Here is a 12987-nt window from a genome sequence, read left to right as displayed (position 1 = left end):
CTTACCAGTAACTTGTATTTCCTTCCATAGGGTAACATTGACTGGTTTCTCTTGGAAATTCTTCTAAGTGTGGAGTTTTAGAACTTTAAAATATTTCTCTAAAATAAGCTGAACTACGAATTCCAATTTACTCACCTGTTATCAGGAGAGAACTCAGTGCTGCATCTTTTAGCCCAGCACTGACCCTGAAAAGTAATTCTAAGCGTACTTACCAATAACTTGTATTTCCTTCCATAGGAATCCATTGTGTGGTTTTCAGCAGAAAAATTTCTAAGTGTGGAGTGTTGGAACTTACAAATATTCCTCTAAAATCAGACGAACTACGAATTCCGATTTACTCACATGTTATCAGGAGAGAACTCAGTGCTGCATCTTTTAGCCCAGCACTGACCCCGAAAATTAATTCTAAGCGTACTTACCAGTAGCTTGTATTTCTTTCCATAGGAATCCATTGTGTGGTTTTCAGCAGAAAAGTTTCTAAGTGTGGAGTGTTGGAACATACAAATATTCCTCTAAAATCAGCCGAACTATGAATTCCGATTTACTCACCTGTTATCAGGAGAGACCTCAGTGCTGAATCTTTAAGGCCAGTACTGATCCTGAAAAGTAATTCTAACCGTACTTACCAGTAACTTGTATTTCCTTCCATAGGGTAACATTGACTGGTTTCACTTAGAAATTCTTCTAAGTGTGGAGTTTTGGAACTTTAAAATTTTCCTCTAAAATCAGCTGAACTACGAATTCCAATGTACTAACCTGTTATCAGGAGAGAACTCAGTGCTGCCTCTTTTAGCCCAGCACTGACCCTGAAAAGTAATTCTAAGCGTACTTACCAATAACTTGTATTTCCTTCCATAGGAATCCATTGTATGGGTTTCAGCAGAGAAGTTTCTAAGTGTGGAGTTTTGGAACTTACAAATATTCCTCTAAAATCAGCGAAACTACGAATTCTGATTTACTAACCTGTTATCAAGGGAGAACACAGTGCTGCTTCTTTTAACCCAGCACTGACCCTGAAAAGTAATTCTAAGCGTACTTACCAGTAACTTGTATTTCTTTCCATAGGAATCCATTGTGTGGTTTTCAGCAGAAAAATGTCTAAGTGTGGAGTGTTGGAACTTACAAATATTCCTCTTAAATCAGCCGAACTACGAATTCCGATTTACTCATCTGTTATCAGGAGAGATCCCAGTGCTACATCTTTTAGCCAAGCACTGACCCTGAAAAGTAATTAGAAGCGTACTTACAAGTAACTTGTATTTCCTTCCATAGGAATCCATTGTGTTGTTTTCGGCAGAGAAGTTTCTAAGTGTGGAGTTTTGGAACTTACAAATATTCCTCTAAAATCAGCCGAACTACGAATTTCGATTTACTCACCTGTTATCAGGAGAGACCTCAGTGCTAAATCTTTAATGCCAGTACTGATCCTGAAAAGTAATTGTAACCGTGCTTACCAATAACTTGTATTTCCTTCCATAGGGTAACATTGATTGGTTTCACTTAGAAATTCTTCTAAGTGTGGAGGTTTGGAACTCTAAAATATTCCTCTAAAATCAGCCGAACTACGAATTCCGATTTACTCAAATGTTATCAGGAGAGACCTCAGTGCTGAATCTTTAAGGCTAGTACTGACCCTGAAAAGTAATTCTAAGCATACTTACCAGTAGCTTGTATTTCCTTCAATAGGAATCCATTGTGTGGTTTTCAGCCGAAAAGTTTCTAAGTGTGGGGTTTTGGAACTTACAAATATTCCTCTAAAATCAGCCGAACTACGAATTTCGATTTTCTCACCTGTTATCAGGAGAGACCTCAGTGCTGAATCTTTAAGGCCAGTACTGATCCTGAAAAGTAATTCTAACCGTACTTACCAGTAGGTTGAATTTCCTTCCATAGGCTAACATTGACTGGTTTCACTTGGAAATTCTTCTCAGTGTGGAGGTTTGGAACTTTAAAATAATCCTCTAAAATCAGCCGAACTACGAATTCCGATTTACTCACCTGTTAACAGGAGAGACCTCAGTGCTGCATCTTTTAGCCTAGCACGGACCCTGAAAAGTAATTCTAAGCGTACTTACCAGTAACTTGTATTTCTTTCCATAGGAATCCATTGTGTGGTTTTCAGCAGAAAAGTTTATAAGTGTGGAGTGTTGGAACATACAAATATTCCTCTAAAATCAGCCGAACTATGAATTCCGATTTACTCACCTGTTATCAGGAGAGACCTCAGTGCTGAATCTTTAAGGCCAGTACTGATCCTGAAAAGTAATTCTTACCAGTAACTTGTATTTCCTTCCATAGGGTAACATTGACTGGTTTCACTTAGAAATTCTTCTAAGTGTGGAGTTTTGGAACTTTAAAATTTTCCTCTAAAATCAGCTGAACTACGAATTCCAATGTACTCACCTGTTATCAGGAGAGAACTCAGTGCTGCATCTTTTAGCCCAGCACTGACCCTGAAAAGTAATTCTAAGCGTACTTACCAATAACTTGTATTTCCTTCCATAGGAATCCATTGTGTTGTTTTCAGCAGAGAAGTTTCGAAGTGTGGAGTTTTGGTACTTACAAATTTTCCTCTAAAATAAGCCAAACTACGAATTCCGATTTACTCACATGTTATCAGGAGAGAACTCAGTGCTGCGTCTTCTAGCCCAGCACTGACCCTGAAAAGTAATTCTAAGCGTTCTTACCAGTAACTTGTATTTACTTCCATAGGAATCCATTGTGTGGTTTTCAGCAGAGAAGTTTCTAAGTGTGGAGTTTTGGAACTTACAAATATTCCTCTAAAATCAGCCAAACTACGAATTCTGATTTACTTACCTGTTATCAAGAGAGAACACAGTGCTGCATCTTTTAGCCCAGCACTGACCCTGAAAAGTAATTCTAAGCGTACTTACCAGTAACTTGTATTTCTTTCCATAGGAATCCATTGTGTGGTTTTCAGCAGAAAAGTTTATAAGTGTGGAGTGTTGGAACTTACAAATATTCCTCTAAAATCAGCCGAACTATGAATTCTGATTTACTCACCTGTTATCAGGAGAGACCTCAGTGCTGAATCTTTAAGGCCAGTACTGATCCTGAAAAGTAATTCTAACCGTACTTACGAGTAACTTGTATTTCCTTCCATAGGGTAACATTGACTGGTTTCACTTAGAAATTCTTCTAAGTGTGGAGTTTTGGAACTTTAAAATTTTCCTCTAAAATCAGCTGAACTACGAATTCCAATTTACTCACCTGTTATCAGGAGAGAACTCAGTGCTGCATCTTTTAGCCCAGCACTGACCCTGAAAAGTAATTCTAAGCGTACTTACCAATAACTTGTATTTCCTTCCATAGGAATCCATTGTATGGGTTTCAGCAGAGAAGTTTCTAAGTGTGGAGTTTTGGAACTTCCAAATATTCCTCTAAAATCAGCCAAACTACGAATTCTGATTTACTAACCTGTTATCAAGAGAGAACACAGTGCTGCATCTTTTAGCCCAGCACTGACCCTGAAAAGTAATTCTAAGCGTACTTACCAGTAACTTGTATTTCTTTCCACAGGAATCCATTGTGTGGTTTTCAGCAGAAAAATGTCTAAGTGTGGAGTGTTGGAACTTGCAAATATTCCTCTAAAATCAGCCGAACTACGAATTCCGATTTACTCACCTGTTATCAGGAGAGAACTCAGTGCTGCATCTTTTAGCCCAGCACTGACCCTGAAAATTAATTCTAAGCGTACTTACCAGTAACTTGTATTTCCTTCCATAGGAATCCATTGTGTGGTTTTCAGCAGAAAAGTATGAAAGTGTGGAGTTTTGGAACTTACAAATATTCCTCTAAAATCAGCCGAACTACGAATTCCGATTTACTCATCTGTTATCAGGAGAGATCCCAGTGCTACATCTTTTAGCCCAGCACTGACCCTGAAAAGTAATTCTAAGGGTACTTACCTGTAACTTGTATTTCCTTCCATAGGAATCCATTGTGTTGTTTTCAGCAGAGAAGTTTCGAAGTGTGGAGTTTTGGTACTTACAAATTTTCCTCTAAAATAAGCCAAACTACGAATTCCGATTTACTCACATGTTATCAGGAGAGAACTCAGTGCTGCGTCTTCTAGCCCAGCACTGACCCTGAAAAGTAATTCTAAGCGTTCTTACCAGTAACTTGTATTTACTTCCATAGGAATCCATTGTGTGGTTTTCAGCAGAGAAGTTTCTAAGTGTGGAGTTTTGGAACTTACAAATATTCCTCTAAAATCAGCCAAACTACGAATTCTGATTTACTTACCTGTTATCAAGAGAGAACACAGTGCTGCATCTTTTAGCCCAGCACTGACCCTGAAAAGTAATTCTAAGCGTACTTACCAGTAACTTGTATTTCTTTCCATAGGAATCCATTGTGTGGTTTTCAGCAGAAAAGTTTATAAGTGTGAAGTGTTGGAACTTACAAATATTCCTCTAAAATCAGCCGAACTATGAATTCTGATTTACTCACCTGTTATCAGGAGAGACCTCAGTGCTGAATCTTTAAGGCCAGTACTGATCCTGAAAAGTAAATCTAACCGTACTTACGAGTAACTTGTATTTCCTTCCATAGGGTAACATTGACTGGTTTCACTTAGAAATTCTTCTAAGTGTGGAGTTTTGGAACTTTAAAATTTTCCTCTAAAATCAGCTGAACTACGAATTCCAATTTACTCACCTGTTATCAGGAGAGAACTCAGTGCTGCATCTTTTAGCCCAGCACTGACCCTGAAAAGTAATTCTAAGCGTACTTACCAATAACTTGTATTTCCTTCCATAGGAATCCATTGTATGGGTTTCAGCAGAGAAGTTTCTAAGTGTGGAGTTTTGGAACTTACAAATAATCCTCTAAAATCAGCCAAACTACGAATTCTGATTTACTAACCTGTTATCAAGAGAGAACACAGTGCTGTATCTTTTAGCCCAGCACTCACCCTGAAAAGTAATTCTAAGCGTACTTACCAGTAACTTGTATTTCTTTCCATAGGAATCCATTGTGTGGTTTTAAGCAGAAAAATGTCTAAGTGTGGAGTGGTGGAACTTACAAATATTCCTCTAAAATCAGCCGAACTACGAATTCCGATTTACTCACCTGTTATCAGGAGAGAACTCAGTGCTGCATCTTTTAGCCCAGCACTGACCCTGAAAATTAATTCTAAGCGTACTTACCAGTAACTTGTATTTCCTTCCATAGGAATCCATTGTGTGGTTTTCAGCAGAAAAGTATGAATGTGTGGAGTTTTGGAACTTACAAATATTCCTCTAAAATCAGCCGAACTACGAATTCCGATTTACTCATCTGTTATCAGGAGATATCCCAGTGCTACCTCTTTTAGCCCAGCACTGACCCTGAAAAGTAATTCTAAGGGTACTTACCAGTAACTTGTATTTCCTTCCATAGGAATCCATTGTGTTGATTTCAGCAGAGAAGTTTCGAAGTGTGGAGTTTTGGAACTTACAAATTTTCCTCTAAAATAAGCCAAACTACGAATTCCGATTTACTCACATGTTATCAGGAGAGAACTCAGTGCTGCATCTTCTAGCCCAGCACTGACCCTGAAAAGTAATTCTAAGCGTACTTACCAGTAACTTGTATTTACTTCCATAGGAATCCATTGTGTGGTTTTCAGCAGAGAAGTTTCTAAGTGTGGAGTTTTGGAACTTACAAATATTCCTCTAAAATCAGCCAAACTACGAATTCTGATTTACTTACCTGTTATCAAGAGAAAACACAGTGCTGCATCTTTTCGCCCAGCACTGACCCTGAAAAGTAATTCTAAGCGTACTTACCAGTAACTTGCATTTCTTTTCATAGGAATCCATTGTATGGTTTTCAGCAGAAAAGTTTATAAGTGTGGAGTGTTGGAACTTACAAATATTCCTCTAAAATCAGCCGAACTATGAATTCCGATTTACTTACCTGTTATCAGGAGAGACCTCAGTGCTGAATATTTAAGGCCAGTACTGATCCTGAAAAGTAATTCTAACCGTACTTACCAGTAACTTGTATTTCCTTCCATAGGTTAACATTGACTGGTTTCACTTGGAAATTCTTCTAAGTGTGGAGTTTTGGAACATTAAAATATTCCTCTAAAATCAGCTGAACTATGAATTCCAATTTACTCACCTGTTATCAGGAGAGAACTCAGTGCTGCATCTTTTAGCCCAGCACTGACCCTGAAAAGTAATTCTAAGCGTACTTACCAATAACTTGTATTTCCTTCCATAGGAATCCATTGTATGGGTTTCAGCAGAGAAGTTTCTAAGTGTGGAGTTTTGGAACTTACAAATATTCCTCTAAAATCAGCCAAACTACAAATTCTGATTTACTAACCTGTTATCAAGGGAGAACACAGTGCTGCATCTTTTAACCCAGCACTGACCCTGAAAAGTAATTCTAAGCGTACTTACCAGTAACTTGTATTTCTTTCCATAGGAATCCATTGTGTGGTTTTCAGCAGAAAAATGTCTAAGTGTGGAGTGTTGGAACTTACAAATATTCCTCAAAAATCAGCCGAACTACGAATTCCGATTTACTCATCTGTTATCAGGAGAGATCCCAGTGCTACATCTTTTAGCCCAGCACTGACCCTGAAAAGTAATTCGAAGCGTACTTACAAGTAACTTGTATTTCCTTCCATAGGAATCCATTGTGTTGTTTTCAGTAGACAAGTTTCTAAGTGTGGAGTTTTGGAACTTACAAATATTCCTCTAAAAACAGCTGAACTACGAATTTCGATTTACTCACCTGTTATCAGGAGAGACCTCAGTGCTAAATCTTTAAGGCCAGTACTGATCCTGAAAAGTAATTGTAACCGTGCTTACCAATAACTTGTATTTCCTTCCATAGGGTAACATTGATTGGTTTCACTTAGAAATTCTTCTAAGTGTGGAGGTTTGGAACTCTAAAATATTCCTCTAAAATCAGCCGAACTACGAATTCCGATTTACTCAAATGTTATCAGGAGAGACCTCAGTGCTGAATCTTTAAGGCTAGTACTGACCCTGAAAAGTAATTCTAAGAGTACTTACCAGTAGCTTGTATTTCCTTCAATAGGAATCCATTGTGTGGTTTTCAGCAGAAAAGTATGAAAGTGTGGAGTTTTGGAACTTACAGATATTCCTCTAAAATCAGCCGAACTACGAATTCCGATTTACTCATCTGTTATCAGGAGAGATCCCTGTGCTACATCTTTTAGCCCAGCACTGACCCTGAAAAGTAATTCTAAGCATACTTACCAGTAACTTGTATTTCCTTCCATAGGAATCCATTGTATGGTTTTCAGCAGAGAAGTTTCGAAGTGTGGAGTTTTGGAACATACAAATATTCCTCTAAAATCAGACGAACTACGAATTCCGATTTACTCACCTGTTATCAGGAGAGAACTCAGTGCTGCATCTTTTAGCCCAGCACTGACTCTGAAAAGTAATTCTAAGCGTACTTACCAATAACTTGTATTTCCTTCCATAGGAATCCATAGTATGGTTTTCAGCAGAGAAGTTTCTAAGTGTGGAGTGTTGGAACTTACAAATATTCCTCTAAAATCAGCCGAACTACGAATTTCGATTTACTCACCTGTTATCAGGAGAGACCTCAGTTCTGAATCTTTAAGGCCAGTACTGATCCTGAAAAGTAATTGTAACCGTACTTACCAGTAACTTGAGTTTCCTTCCATAGGCTAACATTGACTGGTTTCACTTGGAAATTCTTCTCAGTGTGGAGGTTTGGAACTCTAAAATATTCCTCTAAAATCAGCCGAACTACGAATTCCGATTTACTCAAATGTTATCAGGAGAGACCTCAGTGCTGAATCTTTAAGGCCAGTACTGATCCTGAAAAGTAATTCTAACCGTACTTACCAGTAACTTGTATTTCCTTCCATAGGCTTACATTGACTGGTTTCACTTGGAAATTCTTCTAAGTATGGAGTTTTGGAACTTTAAAATATTCCTCTAAAATCAGCCAAACTACGAATTCCGATTTACTCACATATTATCAGGAGAGAACTCAGTGCTGCATCTTTTAGCCCAGCACTGACCCTGAAAAGTAATTCTAAGCATACTTACCAGTAACTTGTATTTCCTTTCATAGGAATCCATTTTGTGGTTTTCAGCAGAGAAGTTTTGAAGTGTGGAGTTTTGGTACTTACAAATATTCCTCTAAAATAAGCCAAACTACGAATTTCGATTATTCACCTGTTATCAGGAGAGATCCCAGAGCTGCATCTTTTAGCCCAGCACTGACCCTGAAAAGTAATTCGAAGCGTACTTACAAGTAACTTGTATTTCCTTCCATAGGAATCCATTGTGTTTTTCAGCAGAAAAGTATCTAATTGTGGAGTTTTGGAACTTACAAATATTCCTCTAAAATCAGCCGAACTACGAATTCCGATTTACTCAAATGTTATCAGGAGAGACCTCAGTGATGAATCTTTAAGGCCAGTACTGATCCTGAAAAGTAATTCTAACCGTACTAACCAGTAACTTGTATTTCCTTCCATAGGCTTACATTGACTGGTTTCACTTGGAAATTCTTCTTAGTGTGGAGTTTTGGAACTTTAAAATATTCCTCTAAAATCAGCCAAACTATGAATTCCGATTTACTCAAATGTTATCAGGCGAGACCGCAGTGCTGCATCTTTTGGCCCAGCACTGAGCCTGAAAAGTAATTCTAAGCATACTTACCAGTAACTTGTATTTCCTTCCATAGGAATCCATTGTGTGGTTTCCAGCAGAGAAGTTTCGAAGTGTGTAGTTTTGGTACTTACAAATATTCCTCTAAAATAATCCAAACTACGAATTCCGATTTACTCACATGTCATCAGGAGACAACTCAGTGCTGAATCTTTTAGCCCAGCACTGACCCTGAAAAGAAATTCTAAGCGTACTTACCAGTAACTTGTATTTCCTTCCTTAGGAATCCATTGTGTGGTTTTCAGCAGAAAAGTTTCGAAGTGTGGAGTTTTGGAATTAACAAATATTCCTCTAAAATCAGCTGAATTCCGAATTACGATTTACTCTCCTGTTATCAGGAGAGAACCCAGTGCTGCATCTTTTAGCCCAGCACTGACCCTGAAAAGTAATTCTATGCATACTTACCAGTAGCTTGTATTTCCTTCAATAGGAATCCGTTGTGTGGTTTTCAGCAGAAAAGTATGAAAGTGTGGAGTTTTGGAACTTACAAATATTCCTCTAAAATCAGCCGAACTACGAATTCCGATTTACTCATCTGTTATCAGTAGAGATCCCAGTGCTACATCTTTTAGCCCAGCACTGACCCTGAAAAGTAATTCTAAGGGTACTTACCTGTAACTTGTATTTCCTTCCATAGGAATCCATTGTGTTGTTTTCAGCAGAGAAGTTTCGAAGTGTGGAGTTTTGGTACTTACAAATTTTCCTCTAAAATAAGCCAAACTACGAATTCCGATTTACTCACATGTTATCAGGAGAGAACTCAGTGCTGCATCTTGTAGCCCAGCACTGACCCTGAAAAGTAATTCTAAGCGTTCTTACCAGTAACTTGTATTTACTTCCATAGGAATCCATTGTGTGGTTTTCAGCAGAGAAGTTTCTAAGTGTGGAGTTTTGGAACTTACAAATATTCCTCTAAAATCAGCCAAACTACGAATTCTGATTTACTTACCTGTTATCAAGAGAGAACACAGTGCTGCATCTTTTAGCCCAGCACTGACCCTGAAAAGTAATTCTAAGCGTACTTACCAGTAACTTGTATTTCTTTCCATAGGAATCCATTGTGTGGTTTTCAGCAGAAAAGTTTATAAGTGTGGAGTGTTGGAACTTACAAATATTCCTCTAAAATCAGCTGAACTATGAATTCCGATTTACTCACCTGTTATCAGGAGAGACCTCAGTGCTGAATCTTTAAGGCCAGTACTGATCCTGAAAAGTAATTCTAACCGTACTTACCAGTAACTTGTATTTCCTTCCATAGGCTTACATTGACTGGTTTCACTTGGAAATTCTTTTAAGTGTGGAGTTTTGGAACTTTAAAATATTCCTCTAAAATCAGCCAAACTACGAATTCCGATTTACTCACATGTTATCAGGAGAGAACTCAGTGCTGCATCTTTTAGCCCAGCACTGACCCTGAAAAGTTATTCTAAGCATACTTACAAGTAACTTGTATTTCCTTCCATAGGAATCCATTGTGTGGTTTTCAGCAGAGAAGTTTCAAAGTGTGGAGTTTTGGTACTTACAAATATTCCTCTAAAATAAGCCAAACTAAGAATTCCGATTTACTCACCTGTTATCAGGAGAGATCCCAGAGCTGCATCTTTTAGCCCAGCACTGACGCTGAAAAGTAATTCGAAGCGTACTTACAAGTAACTTGTATTTCCTTCCATAGGAATCCATTGTGGGGTTTTCAGCAGAAAAGTATCTAAGTGTGGAGTTTTGGAGCTTACAAATATTCCTCTAAAATCAGCCGAACTACGAATTCCGATTTACTCAAATGTTATCAGGAGAGACCTCAGTGCTGAATCTTTAAGGCCAGTACTGATCCTGAAAAGTAATTCTAACCGTACTTACCAGTAACTTGTATTTCCTTCATTAGGCTTACATTGACTGGTTTCACTTGGAAATTCTTCTTAGTGTGGAGTTTTGGAACTTTAAAATATTCCTCTAAAATCAGCCAAACTACGAATTCTGATTTACTCAAATGTTATCAGGAGAGACCTCAGTGCTGCATCTTTTAGCCCAGCACTGACCCTGAAAAGTAATTCCAAGCATACTTACCAGTAACTTGTATTTCCTTCCAAAGGAATCCATTGTGTGGTTTTCAGCAGAGAAGTATGAAAGTGTGGAGTTTTGGAACTTACAAATATTCCTCTAAAATCAGCCGAACTACGAATTCCGATTTACTCATCTGTTATCAGGAGAGATCCCAGTGCTACATCTTTTATCCCAACACTGACCCTGAAAAGTAATTCTAAGGGTACTTACCAGTAACTTGTATTTCCTTCCATAGGAATCCATTGTGTGGTTTTCAGCAGAGAAGTTTCTAAGTGTGGAGTTTTGGAACTTACACATATTCCTCTAAAATCAGCCAAACTACGAATTCTGATTTACTTATCTGTTATCAAGAGAGAACACAGTGCTGCATCTTTTAGCCCAGCACTGACCCTGAAAAGTAATTCTAAGCATACTTACCAGTAACTTGTATTTCTTTCCATAGGAATCCATTTTGTGGTTTTGAGCAGAAAAGTTTCTAAGTGTGGAGTGTTGGAACTTACAAATATTCCTCTAAAATCAGTCAAACTATGAATTCCGATTTACTCACCTGTTATCAGGAGAGACCTCAGTGCTGAATCGTTAAGGCCAGTACTGATCCTGAAAAGTAATTCTAACCGTACTTACCAGTAACTTGTATTTCCTTTCCTAGGGTAACATTGACTGGTTTCACTTGGAAATTCTTCTAAGTGTGGAGTTTTGGAACTTTAAAATATTCCTCTAAAATCAGCTGAACTACGAATTCCAATTTACTCACCTGTTATCAGGAGAGAACTCAGTGCTGCATCTTTTAGCCCAGCACTGACCCTGAAAAGTAATTCTAAGCGTACTTACCAATAACTTCTATTTCCTTCCAGGAATCCATTGTATGGTTTTCAGCAGAGAAGTTTCTAAGTGTGGAGTTTTGGAACATACAAATATTCCTTTAAAATCAGCCAAACTACGAATTCTGATTTACTAACCTGTTATCAAGAGAGAACACAGTGCTGCATCTTGTAGCCCAGCACTGACCCTGAAAAGTAATTCTAAGCGTACTTACCAGTAACTTGTATTTCTTTCCATAGGAATCCATTGTGTGGTTTTCAGCAGAAAAGTTTCTAAGTGTGGAGTTTTGGAACTTACAAATATTCCTCTAAAATCAGCCGAACTACAAATTTCGATTTACTCACCTGTTATCAGGAGAGACCTCAGTGCTGAATCTTTAAGGCCAGTACTGATCCTGAAAAGTAATTGTAACCTTGCTTACCAGTAACTTGAATTTCCTTCCATAGGCTAACATTGACTGGTTTCACTTGGAAATTCTTCTCAGTGTGGAGGTTTGGAACTCTAAAATATTCCTCTAAAATCAGCCGAACTACGAATTCCGATTTACTCAAATGTTATCAGGAGAGACCTCAGTGCTGAATCTTTAAAGCCAGTACTGACCCTGAGAAGTAATTCTAAGCGTACTTACCAGTAGCTTGTATTTCCTTAAATAGGAATCCATTGTGTGGTTTTCAGCAGAAAAGTATTAAAGTGTGGAGTTTTAGAACTTACAAATATTCCTCTAAAATCAGCCGAACTACGAATTCCGATTTACTCATCTGTTATCAGGAGAGATCCCAGTGCTACATCGTTTAGCCCAGCACTGACCCTGAAAAGTAATTCTAAGCATACTTACCAGTAACTTGTATTTCCTTCCATAGGAATCCATTGTGTGGTTTTCAGCAGAGAAGTTTCGAAGTGTGGAGTTTTGGAACTTACAAATATTCCTCTAAAATCAGACGAACTACGAATTCCGATTTACTCACCTGTTATCAGGAGAGAACTCAGTGCTGCATCTTTTAGCCCAGCACTGACCCTGAAAATTAATTCTAAGCGTACTTACCAGTAGCTTGTATTTCCTTCCATAGGCTAACATTGACTGGTTTCACTTGGAAATTCTTCTCAGTGTGGAGGTTTGGAACTCTAAAATATTCCTCTAAAATCAGCCGAACTACGAATTCCGATTTACTCAAATGTTATCAGGAGAGAACTCAGTGCTGAATCTTTAAGGCCAGTACTGACCCTGAAAATTAATTCTAAGCGTACTTACCAGTAGCTTGTATTTCCTTCCATAGGAATCCATTGTGTGGTTTTCAGCAGAAAAGTTTCTAAGTGTGGAGTTTTGGAACTTACAAATATTCCTCTAAAATCAGCCGAACTACGAATTTCGATTTACTCACCTGTTATCAGGAGAGACCTCAGTGCTGAATCT

This window comes from Triturus cristatus, chromosome 1_1 (assembly GCF_964204655.1).
Source record: "Triturus cristatus chromosome 1_1, aTriCri1.1, whole genome shotgun sequence".
Taxonomy (NCBI): Eukaryota; Metazoa; Chordata; class Amphibia; order Caudata; family Salamandridae; genus Triturus; species Triturus cristatus.
This window is presented reverse-complemented; position numbering follows the sequence as displayed.